The following is an 11,623-nucleotide window of genomic DNA, read 5'->3' on the forward strand; positions in this document are numbered from 1 at the left end:
TTTCATATCATGAGTCACAATTAGGATCGGCGAGCAGCCTTTTGACCACAGTCCATTGTTAGCAGGTCTCAGGGCTGCCATTGACTTTACTTTCTTCCATGATAACGGATGATATATCTTTTCAAGATAAGGGTTGTTATTTTTCCAAAAATAATTTTTTAAATTTTTTTCTCAACAATAAAAAGACTGTTGAGAGCAAACCATATAAATAAGCCAACGCTTAAAACACCCTTTCCAAACCTTTCATCACACGGACATATTTCAAAATATTCTAATTGTTTTTTTCGGAACAAAATGAGTGCCTAAAGGTCACACCTTAAATAATACACTGCTTCTATTACTCAGTTGTAACTGCCAGAATGCAGTCAGTAAAAACATGCTTTTCTTAAAGTCTTGATCATCTGACGTCAGTGCATGCCAGATTTCAGCAGCTAAAACAACAATCTTTAAACAAAGAGCTGCAGAAAGCTTTTCTACAGTCGGAATTATAGGAAGTGAATGGAGAAATATTCTTTTCCTATACAAAGGGAAAGGAAATACAAGGAAAAACTACACAGTGTAACCAAAAAGCGACTATAAAATGAACCAGGAAACATGGATCCAAACCACAGACCAGGGTTCCCACATTGAGTCCTTGAGCCCTAATCTTCCCCACTTGACCCATTTTCACAGCATCTCCGTAACCCATTTCACTGAAACGGAAAAACTACTAAGAACATCCTAAGAGGAAGTGATGGAAAAAATGATTCTGGTGATACAGGTTTTAGAAAAGACAATACAATGTAATTATATAAAATACATAATACCCTTTTGAGTTTTAGAAAGCGTGTTCATTTAACAAAAGAAAACGTCTGAACAGTAACAACGGTTTTCCAGGAACAGAATTATTTGTATTTTTTTGAAAGTGGAAATTGATACCTGAGGCAGGTTAGGGATCCCAGCCAAAGTCTGACATTAGTGAGACATTTCTTCAGCTGGTTTAATGATTGTTGGAGGTTTCTCTCCCAGATGATAATGAGTGTTATCAAGCAACCGAGAAGCATCCAAAATGATGATTCACAGCTTGTTAACCTCAAATTAAAATCAAAGAAACCCAAGCCAGGTTTCCCCAGACTGTGCAGCATTGCTCTGACTCACCGATGCCCCTAAGCACAACTTACACAGTGGAAACGAGTTTACATCATGCCGGCACATTACAAGAGGATTCTGTTTCACAGTAGAATCCTTTCTCCAATTTATTTGCTTGTGGGGCTCAATACAAATATTAATTTATTCTTAAAATCCAGAGGTAACCAAATGTCTACCTTGAGGAAATTGTGTTTTTATGACGTGACAGTCCTGTAAACTGTGACATGAATACTCACCGTGTATGCACACTCTCCGCTCTTCACCTGATCCTTGGTTCCCAGTTTTATAAGCAAGATGTGTGTAATTAAGACTATAATGTGCACTTCGCGCGATTTTAAGGCTCTCTTGTTGGAATAATTAATACATTCTGAGAAGTGCTCGACAGTGCAATAGTATTTATCTGATGTAACTTAGGGACCAGGCTGCCAGTATCCAGCCCTATTTGCTTGTGGCCTTTTATTGTGCAGCTGCAGAAAATGTTTGATATCAATAAATGCACCTGCTTTATGCCAATGCTTTTCTGCTTCAGGCAGTATCGTTTCCTTCCAGCCCAAGAAAAAACCCTGGTGGAGAAGTGTACCTATAGCGACGTGGACAAAGTCAAATGGTGGTTAGATGTTTATCCTCCTCAGAATAATATCTTACTTTGTGAGTCAAGAATTGACCTATATCTTAAAAACAACGATGAAACTGCTATAAATGTGTATTTTCGACACGCTGGGAACTTGAGAACACTACAACTTGCTGTCGTTTGTTGGCTCTATGAGGTGCATTGTGGTCACATTCCAAGACATGCTCATATCTAATAAAATAGAGGCCCACCTCTTTGGTGAGCAGACTGTCCACTGACAAACTTCCCAGGCTATCAGCATTCTTAAGATTCTCCTCCCAGTCACACAGGACACTTTATTGACTGACCATGTAACAACCTTGATGCAGTTTTTCAACAAAGAAAATCAAAGGTTTATAGTTCCTCAACATTACACAATGGCGATCACATCAATACAGAGCATTGTACAGTAACGCCATTACAACAACTCCATAACACTGGCACCTTGGGGGGTTTGGGCTGGAATAGGTTAGTTTGCATCACCTTGAATGACTTGAAACAATAACTCAAACATCAAGAGGTGAAATAAGACTGGATCATTAGTTACAAATTATAAAGCCCATGTCTAGGCATGGGCCGAGACATTGATTGCTCAAGCCATACCCAGATGCTGTTATCCAAAATAAGAGAGAGGCAAACAGTGTTTGCACGCTGGGTTTTTTATCTTGAAAAGTGTTTCGTCAGTGTTTGACAAAGACCTTGAATGCTTTGGCCTGATAGCCCATGAATAATGAACAATCATTCAGTTAATGTTTGGTAGAAATGTGCCAAGTCTGTGGCAAGATTCCCATATGTATTGTTGAGATATAGTTATAAGAGAGAGCGTCAACATTTTTACATTCTGACTGATTTCAAAGCGACATCTTGCGATGCTCGACAGACGCTGACATTTCAATGGTATTTATTCCCTGTGTGGCACAGTGCCATGTTGGATTGTAGAGAATCAAACTACTCGCTGTATGATGTTATAATGCAGTAAAGATTAAAAGTGAAGTTTATTATTATACCCGGTCTGTAATTTAAACCTCCTCTAATTTTCCCACCTTTTTCATCAACCTAAGTATTCTCAGATTAGAACCTTTTCTGTGCTACAAACTCTGGTCTCCTCTACTTACAGTATGTTAAAACCAGTTGTTTTGTCTAGTTGAGATTATGTTACAGTTTTAAAGCTTTGAAAAGTCTGAATTATAAGGAAACCTTTCCTGTGTGCCTCATAGACTCAATCCTCTGTTGAGATGTAAAGGAAAGCGTTGAAAACTAGACACTTATATTATATTATATATTATATATGCCATTGCTATCTATTTAAATGGCCCATGAGATCCTCAGATGCACAAATCCTACCGGCTTCTACAGGTTTACTAAACAGCTCAAAATGCTGGCAACGGCGCCAATGCATATGCGCATCGTATCAACATTCAGCATGAGCCAAAAATGAATTTTCATTCCCGTTGCGACTAAAAAGTAAACAACCTCCTCCACCGAAGACGTGGGCTTAGTGTGGAAAGAATGTGCGTGCAGATCTCATTTGTGCATTGTGCAAGGAGCAGATTGTTACATCAGTCTGTTGGCCGGACCCCGTCTTTGTCTCGATGCCGGTTCTTTGAAACCGCGAGGCCTCACTCGAGTGTTGAGTTTCAGCTTTGCGCCGCACTTCAAGGACGTGTCAATGCCGATGAACCCTTTGACAGTAAATCCAACCATGAAATAGGGACGTTGAGTCCTTCTTTTCGGTCACAAAGCTTCACCTTTGCATTGGGAGGGAATCATTGGCGGGGACCCTTGACATCCGCAGCAGACTGATACAAATTCCACAGTGAGGACACCGCCGCAATAAAATGAAAGCAAATAAAAGCAGGGGATGTGTGCTCCCCCATTCATCTGGCCTGCACTGGACATCCACATATGTAAATGTGTTTGAAGTGGACAGTCATTGAGTTGGTTGAATCAACGCTCAAAGTCGGGCCCCAACCACTGAGAGCAATGACCCATTTCTTTAGTCCTAATCCTTGTTACTTGGCTACAGAGCACTAATCACATCTAACTCACATAGATTAAAGGGAACTTCAGACTTTGACCTTTCTCTCGAACGATCCACCACAGACCCCAAAAGGCAAAGCCTCATCCCCAACAGGAGGAGGGGTGTTGATGGGGAGGCAAAGACACTTTTAGCTTAGGAGGCACGACACCTTCAAACACACCCTCAGTGAATAACGCTGACTAGCTTATACTTCACCTTCAGCTGACACTTTAATCCCCTGTAATGAATGGTGACAATGGCTGAAGGGGGATGACATTATGCCCGTGGCTGTATCGGAGGCCCGGGGGATACAGTAGATGAAGAGAAGCGAGCGGGACAGAGGGGGCTTTCATCGACAAGACAATATCAGGGCCCTCAATTAGTACAGGCCAGACTAGGGTCCAGGGTGCCAGCATCCATTGTTCCCCCCACTGGGCACTTTAGCACAAAAAAGCCCACAGGTCATGCTCTTCCTCTGTTTCAGCTTAAGCCAAGCAAAGGCATGTTATAATCCACGTGACGGGGCTTTGGTGAGCTGGTACACCAACTTGATCTAAAACAAGTGAACCTAGTGAACCAGCTGAAAGATATTATTGACCATGCAGCCGAGATGCATCTGACCAAGCAGATTTTTGTATTCTTTTTATTTAGCGAGGTATTGCAAAAAATGTGACCAACACAAAAGCTAGGACAGAATACTCTTTACCCTACCTGTATAATGAATGTGTTTCTTGCCCAAAGTAAACATGGATGCTGCTCCGCCAACTCGGCAGAAGAGCAACAGAAAATATGTTGTTTCTTGGCCCGAAAAAGACTCAGAGATCAAAATATAAAACTACGGTTGGAGAATTTATTCTCAAATACAACCCGCTTCCCTCCGATCTGATCTATGCATAGTGTGCCAAACCGCAAATCTAGTGATTCCCACCCGAGGGCATTCATAGTGCAGTGACCTTTTTATGCTTTCAGAGTTTCCCTGAGAGAGAAAGAGAAGAAGGGAAGAAACAAGAGACTTGAGAGAAAACAAGCACAAGGCCCGAGGCTAGCGTGTGCCTGTTTAGGGGTCCAGGCTCTTCAAGCCAACAATGGGCTGCCAGGTCCAGTTGGGTCATGTACTGTTTTGCTTACTAAATAAAGACTTCGTATTAGCTATTTCCTTTCACTCCGATGCACAGGGAATGTGCACTTCGGTAGCCAGTAGGCCTGATGCTGTTGTCTTTTTAATGCATTCAAGGGATTTTGTGTTATGGGTATAAAGTAACATCTTAAATCTTTTAAGCCTTCAGATGACACGCATGGATAAACATTAATCTGCTTCCTTTGACGTTGCTATATAAACAGGTTGTCTAATCAGAAGAGGTTGCAATTCAGTAAAGCTGCGAAATGGCCTTCACAACTTTTAGTGCTATTTTTTCTCATAGATAAATGTGACTGGCTGGTTGTAGTTGGCTGAGTGTTTGTAACTTTGTAACTTTAATGTATTATTAAAATGATGTATTATTAAAGTAGCAAAAAGCAACATGCTGTCAGAGCAGTGGCAGCAGGTTCTGTGGTCACACAGGATGGGTTCAGGTGGAGTGTCACCCGCGTTTTTTTTTTGGCCGCGCTGAGAGCCCAACAAACAAACAGTGTAGTTATGAGCCTCACATATTATGTGTATGCCTGCAGAGTTAAAGGTAAGATACGTGGCCCGTGTAGAGAACTGTATTGATTAAAATTGCATCTATTCTGTCCGACGCGGTTGAGACTGAAACGCGGCTGAAACACCACCAGAGTAGACACGCCGTTAGTTTAGAACAAATCAAATCAGTCTGCTACAGCACGGTGCAGCCTGCATGGGTATTGACACTTGTACTATTTTGCAGCATGTTCCATTATCTTCTCGCATTCTTACCTCCGTTTCCGCCTCAAACCTCGGCGGACACCTTTCAAGACAGGAAACTAAAAGGTAACAAAGACTTTACGCAGCCAAGTCTATTACCACGTACAAATAATACGGTTATAAACTGGACTTATAAAACCGCAGGGTACAGTAAGAACACGGCACTGGCTAAGTTTGCCGGCATGTTTCAGATGGAAGTCAAGTGGCCACCGAGGGAGGAATTTGACCGCAGTCCCTTCAGCCCAGACTCATAGCGCCACTGTCTCAGAATCTCTCCCGGACCTCTAAATGTTTGACGTGCCCACGTTTGGCCTACGTTCCTCCTCTCCGAACCCCTCAATGGATGGCAGCGTGCCACCTGGCCCATAACAACAGCCGGGCAAATAGAGGACACCCTTTATTGTCTGCGAGCTCATGATTCACACAACAATTAGCAGCTTCCAAGTTAAAAGCGACCGAGGCATTCCCCTTTGTAAAGATCCAGGCTCGGTACATGCTGTGGCAGGAGCTTGAGTCCTCTGCAGTGATGGAATGTAACTACATTTACTCGAGTACCGGAACAATGTTAAGGCACATATATAAGTGTACCTGATACTTCTATGCCACGACATTTCAGTGTGAAATATTGGACTTTTAGTACACTCCAGGTGTTTGACAGCTTGATTCACTAATTACTTTTCAGATAACATTTTTAAATAAAAGCATGATTATACAATACAATACATTGTTTAAGATTAAACCAGTGGTTTCCCACCAATTTGACTTGTGTGTTTATTTATTGTTTATTTATTTTGCAGCAGAGTCCCCCCCTCTAGACTTCTCACACGGTTTCATTTAGATAACCTTTGTTGTTAGTCTTTCCTCTCCCATTAGCCATCTCGTGACTACACAAAATCATCTTATTGGGACCCCTAAGTTGGGAACCACTAGACAAAACTACTTAACTGTATATAAAGTAGTCAAAGCCGGCTCCACCTCGATCTCGATGCAGTAGTATTGTCTTTTAGTATATCAGTCAACGGAAACTCGTGTTTTTCCGCATCTTTTTAAATTGAAGTCCACCACCCAAGAGTACACCCAATACCGAGGGCACCTGGGAAGTCCACCAGTGTAGACAGGCCGTGTCATCAAATCCCAAACCTTGCCCAAAGTCCTACTTCCGGCCAGTCCATACCAAAGTGGAGGACAGAGGTACAGGACTCAGCAAATCCCCCTTTTGTCACAGGAGCTCGAGGCTTGATGGTAATCTCTCCGTCCCATGGGATTCTCCTCAGCTCACACCCCCATGGTGTGAGATTTGTGAGAGGGTAAAAAGAGAAGTGCCTACAGACATGGCAGCCCTTGAAGGACGGGTGAATGAGTGGAATTCAAGGATGCCCTGAAAAGCAGCCTGCACATCACGAGAGTCAATCAGGAGATAAGAAGACGTGGAGAGCAAAAAGAGGGATATAACCACAAAGTGAGGGTCGAAACACACAATGGCATTCCCGAGTGGGGCCTCATGAAACGCTCAATGGTCTATTCATTCATTAAAAAAAGAAAAAAGAAAAAACGCATTGGGTGGTAGCTGGTATGAACAGTGTTCACGTCTGACAGTTAAAATACGCTTATTTCAGGTCTGGATCTGAAAAAGTGCCTTTAAAATAATGTCAGCAGGTGGTTTATATGGTCTTGGTCACTCTGAATCAGCCCAAGGAGAGTGAAAAGCTTATGGTATAGATTTCTTTGGACGGGAGAATGTAAATGGGTGGAGCGGTGTGTGTGTGGGTGGGTTTGGGGGGGGGGGGGGGGGTCTCTAGTTTCATGCCTCCCTGTGTTCAGCAGGCTGTCAGTGAGGACAAGTGAACACTCCCTCGCGCTGGAGACGGGGGACAAAGTGCCAGGTAGACGGATCTGGTTTCCTTTGCTGCAGCCAAATACGGCTTTGTGGTGGAAAGAAGAAAAAAAACTGCACCTGGTGGCCATGGAAACCAGCGTTCACCCGGGCTACGGCCCACGGCGCTGACGAACACAGGCAGTCGAAGTCAGCCTGACATGTGGTGTGTTCCTCTGAAGAGGCCGGGTGCCCTTTGCCAGCTGTGCAACAACACAACGCGTTTCCACGTCACGGAAACACGACTGCGACTGCAGCCGTGTTCGCCCTAACATATTTCATACTGGTTTTTTTGTGCTGATTTTGCCTGCCTGGCTAATGGAAGCGACATCTACATGTGGGGAAGCAATAGCTGTTTCGCTTAAGAACTCGTCTCCTTATAAAAAATAAATGTTTTTTCTGGAGCAAATGCAGTTCCAAAGCATCTCCAAATATGCATCCGTGTGGTTCCAAGGCTCACTTTTACCTTTGTTGGTAATACATAAGCTTTTTCCATCTCTCTCTGTTCAGATCCTTAAAACATAACCTGCATATATACAGTAGAGTCCTGTTATTTGCAGAGCTTCACCACGCCTTCCGCTAACTGTTGCCTCGATTGCCACTGGGAAAGACCAGCGAGTAAGTGAGGGTTTCGCCGCAAACAGGAAAGAGGTGCCGCGAGGTAAGAGGGCACTCAGTGTGCCATTAGTGCTGGAGATGGTTGGGTGTAGAAAACAAGTGGACCTACAAATCCTCTTCTCTTGGAACATAAGCCGTAATTACGGTGTACCTCTGTATTTTGCCGCTGTCAACCCGGCATTTTGACATCAGGGACGGCATGACAGAACAGCCGAGCGCACCTGAAACGCTGAGCGACGGGAGCACATAAAAATACAAATAACAGCTGTCAGCTACAGTACGTGGGGATCACGAATATTGTCCGTTTTTTTCCTTCTTCTTTCCATTTAAAAATATTTAGCACAATGCTATTCAAATGCAATCGCAACGTAAACACCTGGGTGAGATGCACCACATAGTGTATACTAGCCACCTTCAGAATTAGAAATAAAGAAACAGCGCTCGTGAAAAGTTCTTATAATTGGGTCATGTGGCAATGACAAAGAATCCTCCTCTTTCAGTGATTCCTACTGCGCAACGGGCAAACGGATTTCAAGTGAATGCCGCAAGAAGACGCTCACTCTCGGTGTTTTCCATTGGTGTGTGTGTGTGTGTGTGTGTGTGTGCATGTGTGTATGGTCGGGTGGGGTTTGGTTAAATGAGATGATCCCCCATGGTAATGTTTGGTCCCATCTAAAGAGTTTAACATGGTCTAAAATATACCAGCATTGTATTTTCACAACGCACAATGTTTAACGGGCAGACAGTTCGTTAAAAAAGAGAATATGAAAAAGATACATTTATGCTTCCGTTGTGTACACGCGGCTGTAATTTAAAAAACGTGCCTGGTGACACTGGGGTGATTCTCAAACTGGGTTGTGTGTTTCAACGTCAAGCACAGATACACAACTCCTCCGATTCACGACAGGATCCAGATGTGTTGAGTTAAGTAATCAAAGCAGGATGTGACCACCGTGGGTTTCTTATAAAAACACATCCACATTGAAGTAAACGACACCATGTCTAGATTTCCTTTTCAGTCTCCTTAGTAAGTGTTTTCATATCGAGACCCTTTTTCATCCCTTGGTCTTAGACAGCTGTGCTGCGTTAGAGTGTGGTCCTGTTACACTGAGACGGGCAGAAATGACCTTATAAACATCACAAGTCTTTATGAAACAAAACAAATCATTCATATACGAGGGTCTCGACTGTTTTTGCAGCAAAGTATCAAACAGGACGGTGGAGTCCATTACTGAAGTGTCTGAAACTGAAACTGAAACGATCGGCAGAGGACTTGAATCTCACTTGTGTCGTCGTGAGTGACAGAGAAAAGACCTCTTTTGTTGTTTTGGAGTACGAGCAAGAATGCATAAAGGAAGTGTCCATCTTGTATTTTTTTATTACGATGACAAATAGGAGCCGAGGAAGGGAAGAACAGATACCCACTTGACATTTTGAATGTGAGCCAACAGTGAAATTCACGAGCCGAGCTCAACTCTCAAAGATGTGAAGGTTTTAATGACCTTTTTATACAACCAATGACCTTTTTAAATACAACCAAACAATGCTATGGTGGAACCTCCGAGCCTCGATGTGAGGGCACCTCCAGAGACGTCCATCATGAATAAGTAGGTTTACTGACTAGAAAGTCCCGGGGATTAGACATCACAAGGTTCACTGAGTCAGACAGATCCGTGCACAGTCGCTCTATTTATTTCATTTGAGCGTTACAATGATCCGAACGGAGGCACCGATCTGATCGCCGTTCGCCACGGGGCCCTGTTTTATTCTTGAGGAACACAGCGCACACTGTGAGATCTACAAGTTTACCACAACTCTTTCTTTTGAGAAATCCTGTGTCCGTTCCTCCATTGAGAACCTGTGCTTCCGTGACTTTTTACACATACACACACAATGTATGATTTTAAGCTCTGTGGTTTACAACTAAAGTCTTAACTCCGATAATATGTCCCAAGATTTCCTGTCAGTCTCTCTGCTCTGTAATAAAATGTCATAAGAAGAAATAAAAATACTCTGTATAATTAAAAACTGTTGTTTCTTCATACTACAGTGCTTTTATTTGCACGGATAGTCATTGACGCATCTTGCCTAAACTTACTTCTATTAAAAATCACAGTTGTGGCCGATGTTGAAGCTTACAAGAATCATTATAGTAGATTCAACTACGTGGTCTCACGACAGCCAGATGAGGAAATGTCTACAAGGAAAGAAACTGAACTTAAAAGTTGTTCATTTTCAAGGTTCAGATCAGCATTCTCAGGGCACATCTGAGATGTGGAAGCAGATGTTTGTCCTGCAAATGCTGCAACTATACATGACGTGTCAACGCATGTCTGTCAAGCGGTGCTCCGCTTCGGACCCTTTCCATTATACGCACCAGCTAGGGCTCGAGGTAATCAGACGGAAGTTGTAGAATCTCCCTTTAATTAGAAGAACTGTAAATAAAAAACATGTCAGTCGAAATAGATAAAGGGATATTCTTTATGTGCTGAAGCAGATGATGTACTTTTGTGGTTTTCCTTACCCGGCCCACTGAAAGCCTCTCATTTACCACATGTTTCAAATGGCTCTCCTGTACCTCTGGCCACCATGCCCTCGGCACCGAAAAGAAGAAAAAAAACCAAGCCAGCTGCGATTTTCAATGTGGCATCTAATTCAGCCATTAAATGGCCCGGCGGGGTGTCCCCCCTATGGCCGTTCCCCTTCCCCCCCCCCCCCTACAGCTCCCCTTCAGGCAAAACCACGCTGGGTGCATGTCAAAGATCACATGACAATAGGGATTCCTGACCCAGCCAGGGACTGGGAATGAATCAGACCTAATTCAAGCATGTCGCGGGCAAGCCAAAGGCATTGCTCTTGAGACGGAGTGGCAGGCCTTTTCAACACGGGCACGCACACGCACACACGCACACACACACACACACAAACACACACACACACACACACACACACGGAGAAGGGACCGCATTCCTGTGAAAATGTCACGTTGTTCGAGAGATACGAGTTAGTGAAAAGATGGAGAATTATCAAGATGTTAATTAAAAAGAAGAGGGGGGCCAACAGAGGCAAAGCTATGAGTTGGGTCGCGTTGGATACAAAATACAAGACAATGGATACTAAAACGGGTGCAGTCCAACGGGTGTCTTCCCCCCAAAGCCCCTAGAATACTGCATCAAGCTGCTAGCGATCACAGCCGATCAAATATTAATCAATGTCCTCTCGGTTTCCTCTCCCTATCATCTGACAGCGACACAGCTCTCCGACTCCACGTTTACCAAATGAAATGAAGGGCATGAGTGTGGTTCAGATGTACATTATTCAGCAGCAGGAGAGAGTCCTTTCTCTCAGTGGCTCCTGTAGCCCTTTAGCACCATTACCATGCACCATCCCCTCTTTGTTCACATGCTCTGATGTTATAACAGCTGGACAGATACAAGTGAGAATGCTGCTGAGGTCGTTACACGGCGGGGAAAGACGGTATCTTTCAGTATT

Source organism: Cyclopterus lumpus, chromosome 21 (assembly GCF_009769545.1).
Source record: "Cyclopterus lumpus isolate fCycLum1 chromosome 21, fCycLum1.pri, whole genome shotgun sequence".
Classification (NCBI taxonomy): Eukaryota; Metazoa; Chordata; class Actinopteri; order Perciformes; family Cyclopteridae; genus Cyclopterus; species Cyclopterus lumpus.